This window comes from Pollicipes pollicipes, unplaced genomic scaffold (assembly GCF_011947565.3).
Source record: "Pollicipes pollicipes isolate AB1234 unplaced genomic scaffold, Ppol_2.1 Scaffold_2555;HRSCAF=2994_pilon_pilon_pilon, whole genome shotgun sequence".
Taxonomy (NCBI): domain Eukaryota; kingdom Metazoa; phylum Arthropoda; class Thecostraca; order Pollicipedomorpha; family Pollicipedidae; genus Pollicipes; species Pollicipes pollicipes.
In genome coordinates, this window is record NW_023596136.1 from 13,865,037 (window position 1) to 13,887,258 (window position 22,222).

Consider the following 22,222-nt stretch of genomic DNA (forward strand, 5'->3'; position numbering starts at 1 on the left):
CTCATCTTAAGCTGGTGCGTGCTACGTTTTGTGAAAAGCTTAGAATGTGATGTGATTACGTACAACATTTAAATAGATCTTAGTGAGGGATCACTGATGAGTTCTGCTGTTGCTGATTGTGTTGTATAACCACCGCAGCAACGATTGTACGACAAATACACTAGTCACTCTCGGGGACGTCATGTGTTAACTTTTGTCTGAGCCACCTTGTTCCTTTTAAAGCAACTATATATCGCAATGATTTGTTCTGTATCCCAATCCAGGCGTGATCATCTGAAAACTGTGTTGCTTTGTGATGTTTTTAGGTACTTGCCAACCAAAGTGTCAATAGTTAAGATGATTGTTCTGTATTCGTTTGGCTAGGTGTTTCCTCCTTGCTCATACGCATCAGGAGAGCATTGGGGAAGGCTCAAGTCAAAATCGCGGGGGTTGGCCGCCTCCCTCGGGAGTATATAAAATAACATTCCTGGGAATGTTGCGTTGTATTGCAAGCCCCATGATTCTGTCAGGCTTCGACACAAATAGTCGTATGCACTCCCCTGGTGTTGTTGATGACTGGCCTTCATGGAGGAGTTTTTAACATTTTGCTCCTTTCCGTTGTGTTTGATGTCAGCTTCCCTGACCGTGCCTCGTCTCGCCTGGCGTGGCAGCATCAATCGATGGGTCAGAAAATTTGCAGTTATCTACTGTTTCGGGGCAAGTTATGTCAACGCACGGCAAAAGACGCCAAAATTATTATTTTGACCATCCTAAACGGAACTAAACGTCATAAGAATGAACTAAACGAACTAATCAGGACTAAGTTGGCATCTTTTTGTCAGGATCTTCTATTTGCGACGCATTGGTTTTGCGAAATCTTGCGTTGCATGGTCCGTATGGGTCATCCTACTCGGTAGTGGTTATTATGGCCGTGCTTCAGCCGTGCCGTTAGGGTAAAATAGAAAACCGCAGAGTGCTGCAAAATCTTAGTTGTTCGGCATTGTGAACTGAGTAATTGTTGCAGCAAAACGGGCTAAAAACTTGCTCCGTAAGGCTTTGTTTTAATGACTAGCAGCGAGTAGGCGTCCCGTGCTGTGTTGTAAGGTCTGTTTGTCAGCTTGAAGATGCTTTGGATGTAAGGCACATGCCTTCATTGAGATCATTGGCAAATGAGTTTGAGTTGTGAGTTGCGGCTGAACCGACCCGGCCCTTCGCGATGTGAGATCGCGGCGGGGACAGAGGGGGCAGCTCGCCCGTGGACTTGAGTTCCGAAGTCGCTCGCCCTCCGCGAAACCGCCAGGACGTATGAACTGGTGACTGCTAGTTACATGAGCTAGTGGGCTAGTACCACAACTAATGCCTTTCTTGGTGGCATCCTGACCAAGAAGGGGATGAGGGGAGACCTCTTGAGGTTTTGCGCGGTCTCACTCTCAGGATCCGTGCCAGCGGGAAGGACCTCCCTCTGGTGAGCCTCGTCTGCAGGAGAGGCCTCACTTCGGTGACCCTGTCATTAGAAGAAGTTTCCCACCGGTGTTCTCTGTCGCCGTAAGGGACTTAGTTCCCTGCGATGAATTGTCAGCGGCATTGCCTGGTTGTCGCCAGTGGGACCGATGCCCCGCTGGTGAGCACTGTCAGCGGGCGGCGGTCTGGCTGCGGCGCACCGCGCCTGGGAGTGATGTGCCGGTGGGGGCGGGCGCCGCCGCCGCCGCCGCCGGGCGGATCGATCGGCCCCGCCCCGCCCCGCGCCGCCGCCGGCTCGGCCCGGCCCGGCGTCGGTCGTCCTTGAGTGGCGCCCGCGGCACTCGGCCGGCCGGTCACGCGTGCACACCGAGCCCGGCTCAGCTCGGCTCAGCCCAGAGTAGCCCAGTGTAGCTCAGTGCAGCTCAGCCGGGGGCTCAGCACCGAACGCCGTCCGTCATGCAGGCGTCGCTCAATCACCGCGTCCAGCAGGTATTGGCCATCGGCGCGCGGCGTGGGGTGCCGTCGGCTGCGGCGGCGCGGCTCGGGGTCAGCGCGCCCTCTGGCGGGTCATGCGCAGTTGTTGCCGGCGGCGCTGCCCGCCACTGGGGGCCGCCAAGGGTGTGGGAGCGGCGCCGCTGTTCGTTTGAGCTGTTGCCTGTCAGTGGCTCGTGTGACATCCGCCTTTAGGAGCGTCTGAAATCCGTTCCCCTGCATTCTGATGTACTCGAAAGGCGCCGGCCATGCATGAAGTCGTGAACAAGTAGATGTAGTTGTCGGTAGGGCGCCCCCCAGATGTGTGCGTGATGGGGAGAGGGAGGGGGGGGCTGCTGTGATCAGCTGCCGAGTCAGCCGAAATGGGCCGTCATGGCCGACCTGATCGCGGCATGCGGGAGGGGAGGGAGGGGACGGAGGAGGTGGGGCTCACTCTGGACGTCAGATGCGGGCGCAGCATAGGCAGGTCGCGGCCGATGTGATGAGCCCTTACAGCGGTCGTTCCGTGCAAGCCATGGGTAGTTGGTCCCCGCCGCCATCGCAATGCCCGTGATCAGATTTAGAAACGAAATGAAGCAAAGTGAAACGTACAATTGTTTATTGTTTTTGTAACCAAAACAAACCTGCTGTAAAGGTGCACTGCTAGCTTTGCACGCGTTTTTTCAACAGTATCACGCCGAGGCGAAAGCACATTGATCATGCTCATGTCATCAAATTAAGCAGGCCTGCTCCAAGGCTACCCTGAGTCACATTTGAGACTATTTTAACTGGCCAGATGTGAGCAGTCGGCCGCTGTCATGGCTGACACGTCCTTGGCGGTTGCCGCCGCGGTGGACCTCTGATCAAGGCCGGGCCAATCGTGTCCGGGCAGGCGGCGGCGTCCGGCTGGCCAGCGCGCCGCCGCCTGCCAAGTGACCTGGGGCGGCACGGTGTCCGACCTCTCGGACACGCAGTGGGCAGTGGACCGGCGCTGGGAGCGGCGCCAGCCGGCCTGCTGACCGCCGGCCCGCCCGCGCCCGGGCACGGCCGAGCGGCGTCACCGCCCGCCCTGCAGCCGCGTCACGGTGCGGCGTCACGTCCCGCGCGGCGTCATGGAGCGGAGCGGCGGCGTGTCCTGCACCGGAGGCGTGCCACGGCCTGGTGTCATGTCCGGCACTGCCGGCAGACTCATTTTTATGGCATGAAGAATGAAAATGAGCGGGTTGGAGATTCATGACTTGCAGCAGTACCCATAAAACATCCCAGAATTGCTGCTCCGGGCGCTGTCCACAGTAAGGCTTGCTATGACGTGCGGTTGGTTTGTCCCTGAGCTGTCAGCGGTGGACCGGGTGGCGAAACACCTCTGGTCATTGGCTTACTCCAGATGTCGGGTCCTGAAAGCTTTGGACGCGCGCCAGGCTGGGACGCCTTTTGGCGCGCCGCCCCGTCTGCCATTAACGTGAAGTCGTCCCGTAAAGCTAAGGCCTGCTTGGGTTCACAGCGTGTGAAGGCTGCTGGGATGGTGTCCGACAGTGTTACCGTCTCGTCGTCAGCTGACTGACTGATACTGAGCGCTGTGCACAGCCGGCAGTGTTTGCCGGCACGCGTCGGCGGGGGATCGTGAGAACTAGCCTGTGCAGTCGGGCTTTCTGGTGTGAGCTGCCTGGCTTGGAAGTATCATCGCGGCTGTTCAGCTTGCCTGCAGATAGAGAGTTGGAGTAATTAGAGGAATCAAGTAGTAAGGGAATTAAATGAGAGTTAAGTTAAAAGAGTATTGAAGTGACGTTGCCAGTATTTTCGAGCTTAGCTGACTACACCATGTGGTTGACTTGAACTAAACTGTGCCAGCTGCCGTGTGGGTAGTGGAACACCTCTGGACAATGGTTGGGTCGTGTTTGACCTGACTCTTGACGTCAGCCAACCTCCCGCTTGTCACCGCACGTGTGCTGACCTGACCTGAGCCGTGTCGCGATTCAACCTGTCGGCGTGTGACCTGACCTGACCTGGGCCGTGTCTCGTCAGCTGGCGGCCCGGATCATGGCGGCCGAGGCGGAGCTGGAGCGGCTGGAGCAGCTCAGCGAACAGTTCCGCGGCTCCACCGACGAGGAGACCCGGCTGCTGGAGAAGCTCAAGTACCAGCACGAGCTGGTGGAGCAGGAGCGCAAGGTGGGCGGTGCGCGGCGACGGCGGCGCGGGCCCGCCTCACGGGCGTAGCAGTGCCGCTCTGCGACGCGCCAGCGGCAGTGCCCCGGCCCGCCAGGCCGGGGTCGACAGCGGTACCGAGCCCGCTGTGTGGCTGGTGCGCCAGCGGCGGCGCCCTGGCCCGCCCGGCCGGGGTCGGCAGCGGTATCGAGCCCGCTGTGTGGCTGTCGGCGGCCCGTGCGCCAGCGGCAGCGCCCCGGCCCGCCCGGCCGGGGTCGGCAGCGGGCAGCGGTACCGAGCCCGCTGTGTGGCTGTCGGCGGCCCGTGCGCCAGCAGCAGCGCCCCGGCTCTGCCGGCCGGGGTCGGCAGCGGTACCCAGCCCTCTGTGTGGCTGTTGGCGGCCCGTGCGCCAGCGCCGCGCCGGTCACCGGCCTGCTGCAGCCATCGCGGGGCCCGGCCGGGGCAGCGCAGCCAGCTCGGCGCGCGGGCCGCTGCGCAGCGGGGCGGCGGGTTGCAGCGATGCTGCACGCCAGGCCCCTCTCCCCTCGGACCCCCTCTGCTCATCAGCGCAGTCATCAGCCGTGTGTGTGTGTGTGTGTGTGTGTGTGTGTGTGTGTGTGTGTGTGTGTGTGTGTGCGTGCGTGCGTGCGTGCGTGCGTGCGTGCGTGTGTGCGTGCGTGCGTGCGTGCGTGTGTGTGCACTGGTGCCGCCGACCCGAGCCGTGTTGCTAACGAGAATGTGTCGTTCATCAGCGGGGTGTAAACCACGCCGGCGGCAGCTGTTGTGTAGCGTGGCCTGCAGGGGTTGACTGTGGCCGCGTCTCTGAGGCGGCGCCGTGTGCCGCAGGCGCACGAGGATCAGGAGTTCCACCACATGGAGGAGCAGGTGGGCTGGGAGGCCGAGAAGGAGGAGTCGCTGCGGCTCATCAGCCAGCTGGAGACCCGCATCGCCAGCACCCGGTGGGGCCCGGCGCCGCATTGCGTCGCCGTCTTTGGGCGGCTGGCGTCGCTGCCCACGGCGGGTCTGACGTCACAGAGACGGTCACGTGTCAAAAGCGGGCCAGTGCCGCACTGTGGGCGGGGACTCGGGTGCTCTTTGGTGCGCTTTGGTTCGTCGTATGGATATCATGATGGCCGCTATTTAAACCGTTGGGCTTTGTTCTAGGAATAACCCGGTTTGTGAGTATGGAAGCAATTATCTTAAGACTAAACACGGGTACTGCTCGTGATTTCATTACTGCGGTGCTGTCAGCTGGGGCGTGTCATGATGTTATGAAGCGCACGCGTTGCCCGCGGCCGCTGCGGGTCAGCTGCGCTGGCGCCGGCTCGTGTCTGGTGCCCTGCCTGACGGCCGCCGGCTGGCCGCCAGGTCGGAGATGGAGTCGGTGCGGGACCAGCAGCAGGCGCTGATCGAGTCCATCCGGCGTGACACCGAGGCCATGGAGCAGCAGCGGCGCGACAATCGTCAAACAGATGTGCCAGGTGAGCGGACGGGCGCGGCGGCCACGGCACCGGTGCCGGCGCCCGGCCGACGGTCGCCACAGGAGTGCTCAGTCACCACCGGCCAGGCGCGTGCGGACAGTCGCGGAGAACAGGCCGCCGGGCTCACGGCTGCAGGACGACGGTCGCCTCAGGAGTGCTCAGTCACCTCCGGCCAGGCTCGTGCGGACAGTCGCGGAGAACAGGCCGCCGGGCTCACGGCTGCAGGACGACGGCCGCCTCAGGAGTGCTCAGTCACCTCCGGCCAGGCTCGTGCGGACAGTCACGGAGAACAGGCCGCCGGGCTCACGGCTGCAGGACGACACTCACGGCCACTGCTGTATCGCCGGGCAGTCCGCCGTCTGCTGGGTTCTCCCTCCGTTCAGTTCTCTGCAATGCAGTGGCGCATGTGGCGCTTGTGCCCTGATTGCTGTCGGGATTTAGGCTGCGGTCGGTCGGTGTGTATCGGGGGTGCCGTGATTGCTGTCGGGCTTCAGACTGCGGTCGGTCGGTGTGCATCGGAGGTTCCCTGATTGCTGTCGGGCTTTAGACCGCGGTCGGTCGGTGTGTATCGGAGGTGCCCTGATTGCTGTCGGGTTTCAGACTGCGGTTGGTTGGTGTGTATCGGAGGTGCCCTGATTGCTGTCGGGCTTCAGACTGCGGTCGGTCGGTGTGTATCGGAGTGTCTCCAGTGCCGTGTGGTGGCTGCGGCGGTCGGCCGTGTGTGAGTGGTGCGCCGCATTACCGTCCGCCGTTGCCGGTCCGGCCGCCAGGAGCGGGACCGTCTCCGCAAGACCCAGCGCCGGCTGAGCAGCCTCTCGCAGTCGGGCATGGACGAGGCGGCCGACGACCCCGGCCTGGAGGAGCCCGAGGTCTCCTCCGACCCGGAGGAGGTTAGTCGGCGCGTCCCGCTCCGGCGGTGCATGGCCGGGCGCACGGCTTCGGTGCGCATGCGCGCTGTGCTGCTCCGGGGCGTCACGTGATGACGCGTCGGAGTTGTAGCAAGCGTTGGCGCGCCGTTGGGTAGGGAGCTATGGGAGCTTAGTTCTAATAGGGTGGCCGCCAATCAGGCGGACGGCCTCAACTTTGCCGTTAGGCGGCGGCCAGGCGGCAAGCCTGTCATTTGACCAAATAGCTGGTCTGAAGTTTCAGCGCCCCCGCAAATATGATTTAGAAGCGCATTCAGCGTACCTGAAGTGTGCTTGAAAGGAATAAACTCCAAATTGTATGCATTGACATGATTGGAAAAAAACGTGCCAGTGGAATGTGCTTTTGGATATACGCCAAAGACAGGGTCCTGTCCGCAGTATGTTCTGGTCTATGGTGCGTGTGTGCGCGTGCGCATGCGCGTGCGTGCGTGCGTGTGTGTGTGTGCGTGCGTGCGTGCGTGCGTGCGTGCGTGCGTGCGTGCGTGCGTGCGTGCGTGCGTGCGTGCGTGCGTGCGTGCGTGCGTGTGTGTGTGTGTGTGTGTGTGTGTGTGTGTGTGTGTGTGTGTGTGTGTGTGTGTGTGTGTGTGTGTGTGTGTGTGTGTGTGTGTCCACCGCTTGCGTTCCCGAACGTGACCCGCCCGCCTGACCTCTCGCTGCCCAGTTTTCGAGTAACGAGTACATCGAGTCGCGGCTGGCGCAGCTGCACATGCTGGGCAAGTCGCGGGACGACCTGCAGCGCATCCACAACGTCACCGCCAGCGCGCCCATGCAGGTGAGAGGGGGCGCCACCGGAGCGGCGGCGCATCGTGCGGGCCGGCCGTCCTCCGCTCGCTCCGCGGGCCGGCACGCAGTTGAGAGGGGCGCCACCAGAGCGGGGCGCGCCGCACAGGCCGGCCGTCCTCCGCTCGCTCCGCGGGCGGGCACGCAGGTGAGAGGGGGCGCCACCGGAGCGGCGGCGCGCCGCACAGGCCGGCCGTCCTCCGCTCGCTCCGCGGGCCGGCACGCAGGTGAGAGGTGGGCGCCACCGGAGCGGGGCGCGCCGCACAGGCCGGCCGTCCTCCGCTTGTTCCGCGAGCCGGCACGCGGGTGAGGGGGGGGGGGCGCCACCGGAGCGTCGGCGCACCGTGCGGGCCGGCCGTGCTCCGCTCGTTCCCCAGGCTGGCATGCTGCACACGTTTGGGCAGTTGTGTGTGGATGTATAGTTAGTTTTTGCTGGCGTACTTGCTGGAGTACACCGGGGAATCAGAACGGGAAAGGGGCTGTAATGCTTAGTCGGCATCGTAATCCTGAGCTGAACAGTTCAGCTAGCTGGTACTGATTTCCTGCAGTGTCCATTGGCACCGCAGCTGGGATTTCCACACACGCTCGGCGGTTTTTGTCCCGAAGTGATAGCTTGCCACCTGCTCGCCAGGTGGATAACCGTTCGTCAAGCACTCTACGCGAGATCGAGCGGAATCGGCACGTGCTGCTGGCAAAGCAAGGTGAGTCCAGAGAGCGGGCCTCCGTGGCGCTTCCGCGGGCGAGGGATGGTCCGTTGTCTCCCCGCGGGCCTGTGATCCGCACCAGCGCGGCGGTCTGTGTCTTGTCCGTTTAAACCGGCTTAAGCGGAGTCTCCGGCTGCAGTGATGGGCTGACTGTGCGCGTGTGACTACTGATCAGAATCAGCCGGTTTCAATGTCCAACGCTTGTTTTGTTCTAAATCGCTCCCCGACACGCGCAATACGCCTTCTGAATATATTAGTGAGTCTTTAACCCTCTCTTTTTTTATAGATTCCAGAATGTAACGCTTCGCTGCTGGCTGAAGTTTAGTACTAGTGCTTTGTCGCGCACCATTAGCTTGTTAGTTTTACGAGAAACATTTCCCATTGAATACATACCGATGTTTGCAAAGATTTAATGCAAACCTTTTGAATGGATGGATTTCTGGGACCATGCCTCACTCTAAGTAGTGCTTGTTTTGTGAGCCCTGACCCCCTCCATCCGGTTGCGTAATTCCAGGTCAGCGACAGATTTGGTGGTGAATATCTAACGTGCCGCGATGCTTAGCCTGGTCCGCTCTGTACTCTGGCATCTGCTGACCTTCAGCACGGCCGCTGCCATTGGCGGCAAGCCATACCTGTCCAGGGTTGATAACGAATGCCTAGAGCGACTCGAACCCACCCCTCCACGGGTGGATGTATCGGAAGGCAGACGCTCTAACAGCTGAGCGATCGGGCCGGACCTGAGCCATTGGGACGGACACGGAACAAATGGAATCGGGGTGGAACAGACTGTTGCAGTTAAATTCAGCTTCCATGTATGTGAATGTGAATTATGTACGAAATGTGCCGACCAGTCAGCGTTCCAATAAGTCGGATGACTGGCCTTTATTGGCGGCGGCCTGGTGGGCCGCAGTTTCGCCAGATCCAAACTTCTCAGAACGTGCGCATTGTTGAGCACCACCCGGATGAAGAGGTCACCTGGCAACAAGCCAAAGAGGTCGATCTGGCGCGGGGGGAGGGGGTGGCGTGACGCTGCTTTGAGGTCCCTGTGTAGGAAGAAAAGCAGTGATGAACGACGCAGATCTTGCTCACAGTGAACCAGGAAAAATAAACCGCGTGGCCGAGAATGCTTTACGTGGAAGACTCCATTGTAGATTTAAGTAGCGTGATATGCCACTCGTGGTGCCAGCGAACAGCTCGCCTCGTGCTGGTGCGTGACGAAGTCTCCCAAAGTGGCAGTTGCCCTCTAGCCACCCGCCTATGTGTCTCAGAAGCTATCAGTAGTGAAGGGAAGACTTCAAAAGATCCGGTGTCCAGGCCTCGACTTCACCGTGCTTGTGAAGCCCAAAATCGCTGAAGAAACATGCCATTAATCAGAATGCCGGCTATTATTAACTCAAAGCTGAGTGACGTGGTGGATATCTGGCGTCACGCCCTGGTTCACCCTGCTTGTTGCGAGCGCATCGCGCTGAGTTGGTCCTGAATGATAATACATTGACGTTTCCATCCCTCCACTCCACGGTGGCATTGTTGCAGTTGCTTTGCAAGATACACCTTGATTTTTTGTTTGGGGGGGGGGGGGTGATTTGTGGGCATGTCATCGCCTGTTGTGCCTCTGGTGCTCTACTGGTAGCGCGGATTTCTTTCATCTGACATCACCGTCGGAGCGTTCTACAATATGACGCGAAACGGATTTAGAACATATGAAATGCCTTGTGCAGTTGTGGCGCTTGTTCTCAGGGTGGACTCATTGCTTAGTCGGCTGAAGTGCTTCAGGGCTGACCAGAGTTCAGTGACCTGCAGCTTAATGTATCAGGGGACTCGTTAAAGACGTGTCATTCCTCTCTCCCCATTCCCCTTCTACCGCTCTGTCCACCGCCTCATCTTTTTCGTACCATGCTTCGTCTGTGTCGCTGGCCCTTCCTCTGCCTTGTTGCTCTATCTGGAGCTGTCAGCGCCGCTCCAGCCTGGCGGCCGGCCGATGATTATGACAAACGTGGCGCCCGACTGCCTCGCCGGTTGAGCCGACTGCCCTGCCGCCGCTCGGGAGTGTGCGGCCTTAACTCGGTCTGCACCGCCGCCGCCGCCCACTCGGCTGCATGGGCGTGGCGATGGCCGGCGCTCGCCCGAACGGGACGCGGCGGCGCGACCTTGGGCCGCCGGGGGGTCGACACGCCCCGGAGTGGGGTGTCGCTTAGGACCGAGCACCGCGCCACGGACTGCGCCGGAAGCGTGTCGAGTGGGGGCAGGTCGACACTGCAGTAATGCTGGTGTTGTGTTGTGAGTAACACAGGAGGGTCACACAGGGATACAGTAGTTCGCCTGCAATGGATTACTATAGCATGTTGTCGCCAACCGGCAGAAAAGCGTCCTGATTTCCCGCTGTCCGCGCTGTGCCGGCGTGACGCGGCGGGCCTGTGGGCGTCGGAGCGCGCGCTTCGGCCGGTCGGTGGTGCCTTGCGTGCACGCTGGACTCTGGTCTCGTTTAGGGCTGTCGTCAGGTGACGGTTGGACGTGGCAGATCGGCCGGTGACGGGCCGTGGAGAGACCGGGACTTGAGTCAGGCGCCGGGGCCGCGGAGAGACTGGGACTTGAGTCAGGCGCCGGGGCCGTGGAGAGACCGGGACTTGAGTCAGGCGCTGGGGCCGTGGAGAGACCGGGACTTGAGTCAGGCGCCGGGGCCGCCGCACCAGTGTGCACCCGAACTGGCCGACGTCATCGGTCGGACATGCTGAGTGGGCACGGCGGCTCGGACTCTCGGCGCGCCCCCGCTCTCCCCCCCCCCCCCCCCCCTCTCTGCACATACGTGACGTCTCGCCGGTCACCCTTCGCCCGCCCCGCCGGCCACCCTCCGCCCTGCCGGTCATCCTCCGCCCTGCCGGCCACCTTTCGCCCCGCCCCGCCGTGCACCCCCCGCGCCGCGCCGCGGGCCATCCGCCCAGCCGGCCATCCTCCGCCCTGCCAGCCACCTTCCGTGGCCACCCTCATCCCCAACCCGCCCCGTCGGTCAACCCCTGCTCTCCCCCCGGCCATCCTCCTCGCCACCGACCACCCTCCGCGCCACCGGCCACTCTCCGCCCCGCCCCGCCCCCTCGGCGTTTAGCGTTGTCGTCGCGGCTACTGAATGAAAGACTAAGCCTGGCTGGCTCCGCGTTGCTGACGGCACACGTTTTGTTAGTAAAGTTGGGATATTTCATTTGTTGGTGCTTCCACAAATACTCGCATGCTCCTGCACCAATCACGACGAATGAATGAAGCGGAGTGTATTAACAGGTTAGGTAATGGACATTGGTTGAGATGTTAAGATTGGTCGTAGTCCTAAAGAAGTTAACAAAACGAAACAAACAAACAAAAAAACGTTGGGCTGTGTGAAGTTTGGGCTTTAATACGGACGGATCACTGATAAGATTTTCCGATACTGCCACTATGAGCATTATCGTGTTAAATAGAGAGTATGGTGAGGTTATCCACGTTCAGTGTCATAGGCGACCATGGAACGACCCCAGACAGCTTCTCATTGCACCTTGAAAATATATGGTGGCATGCTTGCATTATGAGCGACCTGTTTTCTGTACGCGTATTGCAGGCTACACATAGAGGAGACTGCAAGACATTGACTCGCTTGGTGAAATTGATAGGCGAGCGATTGATAGATGAACGAGAAGTGATACCCTGGCATGACCCTGGTCAGAGCTTAACATCACGGACGGCCGCATTTCATTGCTGATTCAGCATACCAGGCAAGGAAGGGCGCAGAGGGATCGCACGGACTCCCTGACCGTCGAAGACAACGAAACCGTCGGGCCTGGCTGGTTCAATTGGTATCTGGTCGTGGATCCATGACAAATTTTCCGGATAAATCGCTTGTGCAGCGTGTAATTGCGTCATGACATGTTGCACTACAACCGTTAGACATGAAGTGAATGAAAGGTGCGAACCAAGTTAAAATTGTGAAAGTGGCTTGCAGTTGGCCGGCGTTCTAAGCGGGTGTTGGCTTTTTATTCCAGTCACAGTGTGATTACACGAGTAAAGAAAAAAAACACGCGGTGGTTGAAGACATCCATTATGTACACTTGTCCAAAACTGACTGTTGTCTGGTCGCCATTCGTACGTTTGTCTCCCTTGGGTCGTTCGTTGTATGTCTTTTGACTCTATCCGGGGGCTTTGATCTGCCGATAGTGAGCCGGCCACGGGGCTTTTGTGGCGTGCCGGTGCCTCAGAGGCCTGCCCGCCGCTGCTTGTGACGACGGGCCGAGCCGGCTGGGCGGCGGCCGGCGGCTGAGCCGGGCGGCGCCGGGCCCGGCGCGCCAGCGGCCGGGCTTCACGGCCGGCCCGGCCCTGTCGGCGGCCGGGCGTGCCGCGCACCTGTCGGCGGCGGCCCCCCGCGGCGGCGCCGGCACGTGGGCGAAGTCACGGCCGGCGCCGCCGCTCGGCGACGTGTGAGGACGGATTGTCCGAGCCGCCGTACTGGCGCGGTGCCCGTCTGGTGGGACGTGGTGACGGCACTCTGGCCCTCTCCCGGCGGGACGGGGCTCGGCGTCGGCCTCGGTCAGGTGAGCGGCGCTGCGGCTCCGAGCCGACCAGCGGGGCGCTGTCGGCCTCGGTCAGGTTGGCGGCGCCGCGGCTCCGCGGCTCCGCGCCGGCCAGCGGGGCGCTGTCGGCCTCGGTTAGGTGGGCGGCGCCGCGGCTCCGCGCCGGCCAGCGGGGCGCTGTCGGCCTCGGTCAGGTGGGCGGCGCCGCGGCTCCGCGCCGGCCAGCGGGGCGCTGTCGGCCTCGGTCAGGTGGGCGGCGCCGCGGCTCCGCGCCGGCCAGCGGGGTGCTGTCGGACTCGGTCGGGCCGCCGCCGCCGCCGGCGTGACAGTGGTGCGATGTCCGGCTCAGCGGCACAGCGAGACACCGCGCTGCGGTTACAGGGAGGCCTCGTCGGCCGGCTGCGTGGCAGTCTGTCCCACTGGGCTGTCGGCCATGACGCTGACGCGATGGGCCGGGCAGCGATGCGCGCTGTCCCGCTCGGCCGGACAGTGGGCCACTGTCCGGCCCCTGGCTCGCTGGTGACGCCGTCTCCCACAGCGGGACATTGTGGGAGGTGACTGCTGCACCCCTGCTTGCAAGCCCAGCCTCAACTGCCTCCGTTGATGGCTGCACTTGAAGTCGTTAAGCCCGGCGGAATGGCAGCCTCCATCGCTTTGAGCGGAAAGGCAGACTGTGGCGGTGACCGCACGACGATCGGGCTCAGCCCTGTTGCCGCGGGCGCTAATCGGGGCCGACGGGGGTCGGCCTCTTGGCTCGTTGGGCCGTTTCTCACTAAAAATAAACAGCGCCTGCTATGAGAGTATCGCGCCGCGGCCGCACCTTCGCCGCCTTGCATTGCTTCCACGTCACCTGGCGGTCGTCTCGCGCAGACCAAACGTGGCGAGCGCGGTGGCCCGCGACGCCGCCGCGGCAGGATTTCATGTCGGCTCTCGCCTGGCGACGGCGCGCAGCGCGGCCGGCCGTACCGAGCGGCGCCCGGGTGGCGTTATGAGACGGGCCGCGGTGGGCGGAGGCGTGCGCGCGCGCGCGCGCTCTCCCGGGGAGCGGTCGCTGTGTCGGCCGGCGCGCGCGGTGGAGCTCGGACGCCGCTCCGATGGCCACCTGCTGGAGCGGCGGCTGCTGGAGCCGCAGCCGCCGCCGGCCCGGCCTCAACACGTACCGGGTCACCACCAGGCCGGCGCCGGAGCGGCTGCCCCAAGCTGGGCCAAGTGAGTGGGACCTGGCGTGGGGTCAGGTTGACTCCTCTGACCTGACCTGGCCTCGCCTAGTGTTGGGGAGCTGGTCTACCTCTCATTTGATCCCTGTTCGTGCCAAGGTTCTTCTCGCACCTGGCATGGCTGTGCTCAGAGCTCCCTGTTTGCGACCTGACCTGACCTGAACTGAACTGAACTGGGTTCCGGTACCTACCGTCGCCGAACCAACTCATGTGCCGCATAGAGCCCGATGGCCGCCCGTGCCGTGCCGGAGGCCGGGGTTAGAGCGGTGCTGCAACAGCCACGGTGTCGGAGGCGCATCGAGCCGCTGTTGGGCGGGGTGACCTGTGTGGGTCCCTCTGGGGCTCAGGTGCGCCCCCGGCCGCCGCCTGCCGGGCCGGTGACGCTGGAGCCGTTCACCGGCCATGGGAGCCGGCCATATCGGGTGGACGGGCCTTCACTGAACTCTGCTCAGGCCGGCTCTCAATCGGCGCCGGCCCGGCGCTACATACCGCTGCGTACTGTTCGCCGTTCCGTGCTGGGCTGTCCACCCGTGGGCCATTGTCCGCGAGAGGTTAATGGTGGCCGCCCTGGACGGTGTGTGGTAGTGTTCGGAGGCACCTAGTCGATGTGCTCGGGGCTCTGCCGAACTGTCCGACCGTTGCGTCATGGTATGGTGCTCGGCGTCGTTCTGCGTCCTGAGCAGCGGTGGGCTCGCGTCTTCTTTGAAACGGCCGGTGGTACTTATCTTGATACTTTCGGGCCGCTCCGTTCACCAGAAGAAGTCGGCAAATTGGCCAATTGCACCGATCGACGCATCGATCGTCTTCAACAGTCAACATTGGCCCCGCTCAGCACAGACCCCATGCCGCGCCGTCAGTTGCCGGCGGTGCTGACAGACGGCTGCGGACGCGTCACGCTGTTCGGTGGACTCGGCGCTGACCGGCGGTACGTGCCTCCGCCGGCTGTCCTGGCCGTCAGTACGTGCCGCTGCCCCGACTGCCCTGAGCTGCCCGTGCTGCCCTGAGTGGCCGGCCGGCTCGGCGGCGGCGCCGGGCCGCGGCGGCCGTGTTCGCTGGCGGCAGCCGTGACGGCCGCCGTCCGGTCCTTGTTTGATCGCGGCCGCGCCCACCGCCCTGTGTGCCGAGGCGCGTCTGAGGTGGCAGCGGCGGGCGCCGTGCCCGGCCGGCACCCCGGTTGCACTCTCCGGCGCTCGCCCCGCCCATCCGACGGCGAGGCCGTGCGTCCTGCGGGCGACGCCTGTCATGGGGGCGGGGTGGTCAGCCCGAGACCCGTGTGTTCTCACTTCTCACCGGAGGGCTGTTTGTCGAGTCCGTCAGTGCTCACGGCCCTCGAGTGGCGGCAGCGGGGATCACATTGCCCCGCTTATCAGGCTGCCGGCCTGTCTGAGTGGACGGCCGACAGGCTGTGCTTTGTTGCCGCGGGCGGCGGCCGCCGGGGCCGGGGCCCGTGCTCTCAGTGCAGTGGGCCGGTTGCACAATGGTGATGTGGCGCTGGCGCCGTCTCGGCACGCATGCGGCCGCGTTAATGGGCGTTGGCCGGCGGTGCGGGCGCCTCTGGCTCGCTGCCGCCCGCTGACGAGGTGGGAGTGGTCGCTGTCCGACTCTCCTGTCGCCGGACTCCGCCGGCCGCCGACAGCAGCGGAAATAAAACAATCGAACGAGCAACAAAGGGGACGGGAAATTGCGTAAAACGTGATGATATGGAAGGCAGACCGAACAGTTGTTTTCTTCACTGTTGAGAGGTTGGGATGCACGGCGCCACCAAAGACGAACACTGCGTGTGAGTGGGCAGGTGTGCGGGGGGCTGTCGTGTACAGTTGTGGACGGTACGCAGCATACAAGCCCGTTTATGACGCTGCAGCCCCCGTCCCCGTTTCACAGCAGTATTCGCAATCACAGGAACCCGACAGCATTGGATACTTCTGTAATGAGCAGTCTGGCGCTGTGGGAGACAACACAGCTCACGCCTGGCCCAAATCCGGCCGGTTGTTGCTGTGCTGGGCCGCCGCAGCCGTGCTGTGACGTCGTCTCGTCGGCTCGGCAGGCACTCAGGTGATCGAGGACGAGCGTCGGCGGCTGGAGGAGTTGAAGCGCCGCGTGCAGGACGAGGTGACGGCCCAATGGGAGGAGAGCCGGCGCCGCCAGCTGCCGGCCGCCCCGGCCGGCCTGGCGGCCAGCGATCTGTCGCCGGACTCGGCCGGCAGCAGCGACAACATCGCCTCCGCCGTCACACGGTGGGTACCGGGACAGGGGACGGCAGACCCCGGCACACGGTGGGTGCCGGGACAGAGTCGGACGGCAGACCCCGGCACACGGGGGTTACCGGGACAGAGTGGGACGGCAGCCCCCGCTTCACGGTGGGTACCGGGACAGAGTGGGACGGCAGACCCCGGCACAGCGGTGGGTACCGGGACAGAGTGGGACGTTAGACCCGACCCCGGCACACGGTGGGTACCTGGACAGAGTGGGACGGCAGACCCCGGCACACGGTGGGTACCGGGACAGAGTGGGACGTTAGACCCGACCCCGGCACGCGGTGGGTACCTGGACGGAGTGGGACGGCAGACCCCGCTTCACGGCGGGTACCGGAAAAGAGTGGGACGGCAGACCCCGCCGTCACACGGTGGGTACCGGAAAAGAGTGGGACGGCAGACCCCGCTTCACGGTGGGTACCGGAAAAGAGTGGGACGGCAGACCCCGCTTCACGGCGGGTACCGGAAAAGAGTGGGACGGCAGACCCCGGCACACGGTGGGTACCGGAAAAGAGTGGGACGGCAGACCCCGGCACACGATGGGTACCGGGACAGAGTGGGACGGCAGACCCCGACACACGGTGGGTACCGGAGAAGAGTGGGACGGCAGACCCCGGCACACGGTGGGTACCGGGACAGAGTGGGACGGCAGACCCCGGCACACGGGGGTTACCGGGACAGAGTGGGACGGCAGACCCCGGCACACGGGGGTTACCGGGACAGAGTGGGACGGCAGACCCCGTCACACGGTGGGTACTGGGACAGAGTCGGACGGCAGACCCCGGCACACGGTGGGTACCTGGACAGAGTGGGACGTTAGACCCGACCCCGGCACACGGTGGGTACCGGGACAGAGTGGGATGGCAGACCCCGTCACACGGTGGGTACCGGGACAGAGTCGGACGGCAGACCCCGGCACACGGTGGGTACCTGGACAGAGTGGGACGTTAGACCCGACCCCGGCACACGGTGGGTACCGGGACAGAGTGGGACGGCAGACCCCGCCGTCACACGGCGGGTACCGGGACAGAGTGGGACGGCAGACCCCGTCACACGGCGGGTACCGGGACAGAGTCGGACGGCAGACCCCGTCACACGGCGGGTACCGGGACAGAGTCCGAGGGCAAAGGCGTGCCGGCAGTCTTTGCCACCATGTGTTGGGTATCAGGTCCCGGCTCTCCGCAGCCTCGGAAAGTTGTTTCGTGCCTTGCATGGGCAGTGCACAAAGCAGCGTCGAGGTCGTCTGATAGATGGTGAGTTTGATGTACGACTGATGGTCATTGGTCAAGTCATGGTCATTGGGTTCGGCATGATTCACCCGTGGGTGCCTGTTCCCGATCTGCCCACCGCACTAGCCACCAGCCATGAATCTGTGGCGACTGACGGAGACCCCGCCGCAGTCTTCGGTGACCAATGCTTCATTTTAGACAGGCAAGAGATATGTAGTTAAAAGCCACGCTTGCCTTTCAGTAATAACAACGCACACGGGAAGTTGATCAAAATGCGCCAACATCCACGACTAAGTGATCTAGAAAATTGCTGTATCACTTTGCCCTGGTCTCCGTCCTTTTGATCTGGGTTAGTTCAGTGATCTCCCTGTCTGGTGAGGGGCAAGTTCGAAGGTCCTGACAGGCTCTCGAGGAAGTGTCGACTCCCCAGCAGCCTACATCCGTCTGGTCAAAGACGTCCGTTGTCGACAGGCCAGCTGAGAGAGTGGCGTGTATCGTCCGCATGGAGCTGCGTGGCGGAGCGCGGGCGGTATGGGAGGGTGGAAAAGCGAAACGTCAGCTGTTTGACTAGCTGTTTAACAGATCGTTGACTAGTCCTACGGTTATGTTGGCTGCTCACTATATGATGTACGGCTTTATTTCAGTGGGGGTGGGACTCCACAACCAAAGCAAGAAAATAGGATGGTTCGCGCTTCTATACATGGGACATCACATGATTGTACTGCAACTGGCTATGAATGCGTAATAAACCACCATTGTCCTGGAACTTCGAAGTGGAACACCCCCAACAATTTTGTTTCGTTTTGTCGTGTTTTCGGTATATATGTGTGCGTGTGCCACTGAATTGGTAGCTGGCTGTGGCGGCCATCGCCATTTGCACCCGCAGACCCCCGCCGATACGCTAGCTTAGATCTCAGATCCCGTCCGACGTGGGAGCCGGAGACTCAGTATTCTGGCGTGACCCGAGGTCGCCGGCCGTCACCTCGGCCTGCCGTGACCCCGGCGCGCCGTCTCGACAGCGTGACGAACGGCCACGGGACGGCCGAGGCGCCGGCGCGCAGCCCCTCGCCCGAGCGGCCGGCGCCGCTGGACGAGGGCGGCGAGCGGCCGCCGGCGGTCAGCGGCGAGCCGGACGACCCGCGGCCGCGGCCCGTCTCCGACGCCTCGTCCGTGTTCGACGGCGTCGAGGAGCCGGTGCGGCGCCGCGGCAAGCTCCCGCTCTCGGTAGGCGCACGCCGCTGGGCTCGGGTCGGGCCGGCGGCTCGTCAGGCCAGGGGCGTGTGAAGCGGTGATGCGCCAGCTGGGGCACAGGCGCGTGTGGCTCTCAAACTGCAGGGGACTCGCACATGTGACAGTGCGCCCGTGCGGCACAACTTGAGCCATCTCTCGCCATTTGATAACTGCACACGACTTGCGCGATGAGTAGCACTCCCTGACTCGCGGGTGTTTTTATCCCTCAAGTTTTAAGTTTGCTAGTGTCATTGATGAATCCGGCCAGTTCGTTGCATGTTCTTCGACATGGTCATGTTACGCACCTGAGAACAGGTTGCATCAGTTCGTCCAATGCTCATGCCATTTACTTGTTTACTAGTTCTTTGCGTTTCAAAGACCCTAAAATGGTCTCATTAATATAAGCACAATCGTTTTGGATTATCTCGAGAACTGGAATTAATTGAGATGTATGGTATGTATATTGGCTGTTTAGCGTGGCCGGGTTTGATCGAGGACAGGTTTGTGAGCGGCGTTTCAATCCATGCGATGGATCCCGCTGTCCGCGATCAATTCTGGATGTATCAAAAGACTTGGAGCGATGCATATATTCGTTCAAGTCGCGTCCCGTGGTAGCCGGTCCATCATGTGCCTGCGCTCCAGCCCCGACTGGGGAGCAGCCGCGCCGGCCGCTGCTGACCCGCCGGCCGGTGTGACCTGACCTGCCGGTGTGACGGTGTGACCTGGCAACCCGCCCTGTCGGTGTGACCTGTTGACCGTCCGGCCAGTGTGACGTGTCGACCCGCTGGTGTGACCTGCTGACCCGCCGGCCGGTGTGTCCTCAGCCGCAGCAGCGGCCTCTGACCCGGTACATGCCCATCGCGGACGAGCAGTTTGATCTCAGGCAGCATGTCGAGTCGGCAGGTGAATGAACGCTGCCCCAGACGGGGCCGTCCCGGCGCGGGATGGCGCCGCGGCGCCGTGTACATGACGGCACATCGTCTGGGCGCACGCGGGGCGTTCGGTGAAGGCCCTCGGCTGTAGCCTGAGAGAGAGAGGGGGAATGGAGGGGGAGGAAGGGAGGGGAAGAGGGGCAAGGGAGACGGGAGGAGCGGAGAGAGAGGAGGATTGAGAGGAGCGAGAGAGAGAGAGAGAGAGCAGAGAGACGAGAGAGAGAGAGAGGAGAGATAGAGAGAGAGAGAGAGAGAGAGAGAGAGAGAGAGAGAGAGAGAGAGAGAGAGAGAGAGAGAGAGAGAGAGAGAGAGAGAGAGAGAGAGAGAGAGAGAGAGAGAGAGAGAGAGAGAGAGAGAGAGAGAGAGAGAGAGAGAGAGAGAGAGAGAGAGAGAGAGAGAGAGTGTGGCTCCTTTCCCTCCGCAGGATGTCTGTCGTTGTCCCGGTTGCCACCAGGATGTGTTCACACTGATGCTCGTGGTGGTTTCATGCGTTGCGAGCTAACCCAGTAGAAGTTGCCTTGCCTAGAAGCGGTGTTGCGCGCCCACCGCAGTGACGGCGCCTGTCCCGCCGGCGCGGCCCGTCAGGCGCCGGGTTTCGCTGTACCGGAGGCGGGCCGTGGGTGCACTGCCGGCCAGCGACTGCCAGTGACGGCAGCGATCTGAACGTGCTCATGGACTGGCACGGCACGTCGCTACGTTAGTGGATAGTGGCATTGTTCATCGTGAGCGGTCGGTCCGCATGGCGATTATAGGGCGTCGCCACGTCCCCTGCAGCGGAGGACAGCCGTGGTTGTGATGCCACCACGAGGTCGAGCCTGATGCTGACCGTGCCCTGTGGTGCTCCAGGTCACCAGCTGGAGATGTGCCCGCTGGTGGTGGTGAGCAGACACGTGTGCCGCGGGTACCTGCACAAGCTGAGCTCCCGCTTCCGGTCCTGGCAAAAGCGCTGGTTCGTCTTCGACCGCAGCAAAAACCGGCGCACGTTCATGTACTACGCTGACAAGTCGGAGAGCAAGGTCAAGGGCGGAGTGTATTTCCAGGTAATTCGCCGGGCAGGTTGGCCCGCATTTACTCCCGATCGGAAGTGACGGGAGGCAAGAGCTGTGCATACAGGCTGCGTTGTGTTCTATGCCCGATGAGGCAGGTAACAGGATAGTTTGCGTCTGTCATGTTGTTGCAACAGGGCTATCAACATTTTGCATCGGGAAAATCCACGTGATGATGGCGATTTCAGCCCGCGGCGTCATTGTTTACGTCGATCGTGCTGCAGCTCGTCCAGGACCGTGTGACAGTGTCCCTAAAAACGCCCGAGAATCATTGTGAAGACGCTTATCTGTGACGGTTGTCATTGAGGAGCTGGTTGCTGCTTGTTGCCTTAGCGCCATGTAATCATAAGTAAGCAAGCGCCGCGTCATCATACGCTGCCGTGTCTTCACGCGCTCTCTTGACGGTGTGTAAACTGCACACGCTGACGTTGGCGGGGTCAGGGCTGAACTGGACGGGGCTTGGTTAGTCCACGCCGGGGAGCAAGGCGTTTGTTTTATGTTCTGTTCTGCGTGCACTAGTTCGAAATGGTTCCGAATCCGTCCCCGTGTCGTCTGACTCTCCTGCCGTCCCCGTGTCGTCTGACTCTCCTGCCGTCCCCGTGTCGTTTGACTCCTGCCGTCCCCGTGTCGTCTGACTCTCCTGCCGTCCCCGTGCCGTTTGCCGTCCCCGTGTCGTGTGACTCTCCTGCCGTCCCCGTGTCGTCTGACTCCTGCCGTCCCCGTGTCGTCTGACTCTCGTGCCGTCCCCGTGTCGTCTGACGGACCTGCCGTCCCCGTGTCGTCTGACTCTCCTGCCGTCCCCGTGCCGTTTGCCGTCCCCGTGTCGTGTGACTCTCCTGCCGTCCCCGTGTCGTCTGACTCCTGCCGTCCCCGTGTCGTCTGACTCTCGTGCCGTCCCCGTGTTGTCTGACGGACCTGCCGTCCCCGTGTCGTCTGACTCTCCTGCCGTCCCCGTGCCGTTTGCCGTCCCCGTGTCGTGTGACTCTCCTGCCGTCCCCGTGTCGTCTGACTCTCCTGCCGTCCCCGTACCGTCTGATTCCCCTGTCATCCCTGTTTCGTCTGACGGGTCCCTCTGTCCGCGCGGCCAGGCCATCGAGGAGGTGTACGTGGACCACCTGAAGGCGAGCCGCGGCAGCGCGCCCAACACCACCTTCTGCGTCAAGACCATGAGCCGCACCTTCTTCTGATGGCGCCCAGTCCGGAGGCGATGCGTATCTGGGTGGACGTCATCATGACTGGCGCCGAGGGTCACAGCGCCTTCGGCCTCGGCTGAGGTCAACGGACCAGGCGCCGGGTGTGGCGTCGGTCTGCTTCTACAGCGGGCGCCGAGTGCGGCCCAGTGCGGGGGTGTGGCTCGGGACCGCTGTGTCGCCGGGCGTCGGCACGACGCGCCTCCGTGAATTGTACGTACGTGCCTTTGTGTACAGTGTCTGTCGTCAGCTGCCAAGTGGTGTTGTGCCTTCTGGAGAGAGGCGCACGTGGACCATGTTTTGGGTCCTGCGCGCGCGTCCCCTTGGTGAGGCCAAATGACACCGGCGATGTCATTCTTGCCTTTGTAACTCAGGCGTGGCCGATATTTCTATGCTGCTAGTCTTCCGCAGCCCCATATGTCTGCCTTTACTCACATATTTTTGCATCCAAAGATGTTTTAAATATAACTAATACCGCTGTGTTGGTAATGATTTTGGAGAAGGCTACATGGCCTCCAGCTGTGTATTATGCACTTAAAAAGGGCAAAATCTGTGGGAGCTCGCAGGCCTGTATGCACGGGCGGGGATTCCAGTCCAACGTTACACGCGTTTCGTCTTCATCGTGCCGGTTGCCCCCCCCCCCCCCGCTCTAA

General features: G+C 62.3%; 1 pseudogene; it reads left to right on the plus strand.

The window, feature by feature from the left end:
* The first annotated feature begins 5,519 nt into the window (after positions 1-5,519).
* Positions 5,520-22,050, plus strand: LOC119103546 (pleckstrin homology-like domain family B member 1; annotated as a pseudogene).
* The last annotated feature ends 172 nt before the right edge of the window (positions 22,051-22,222 follow it).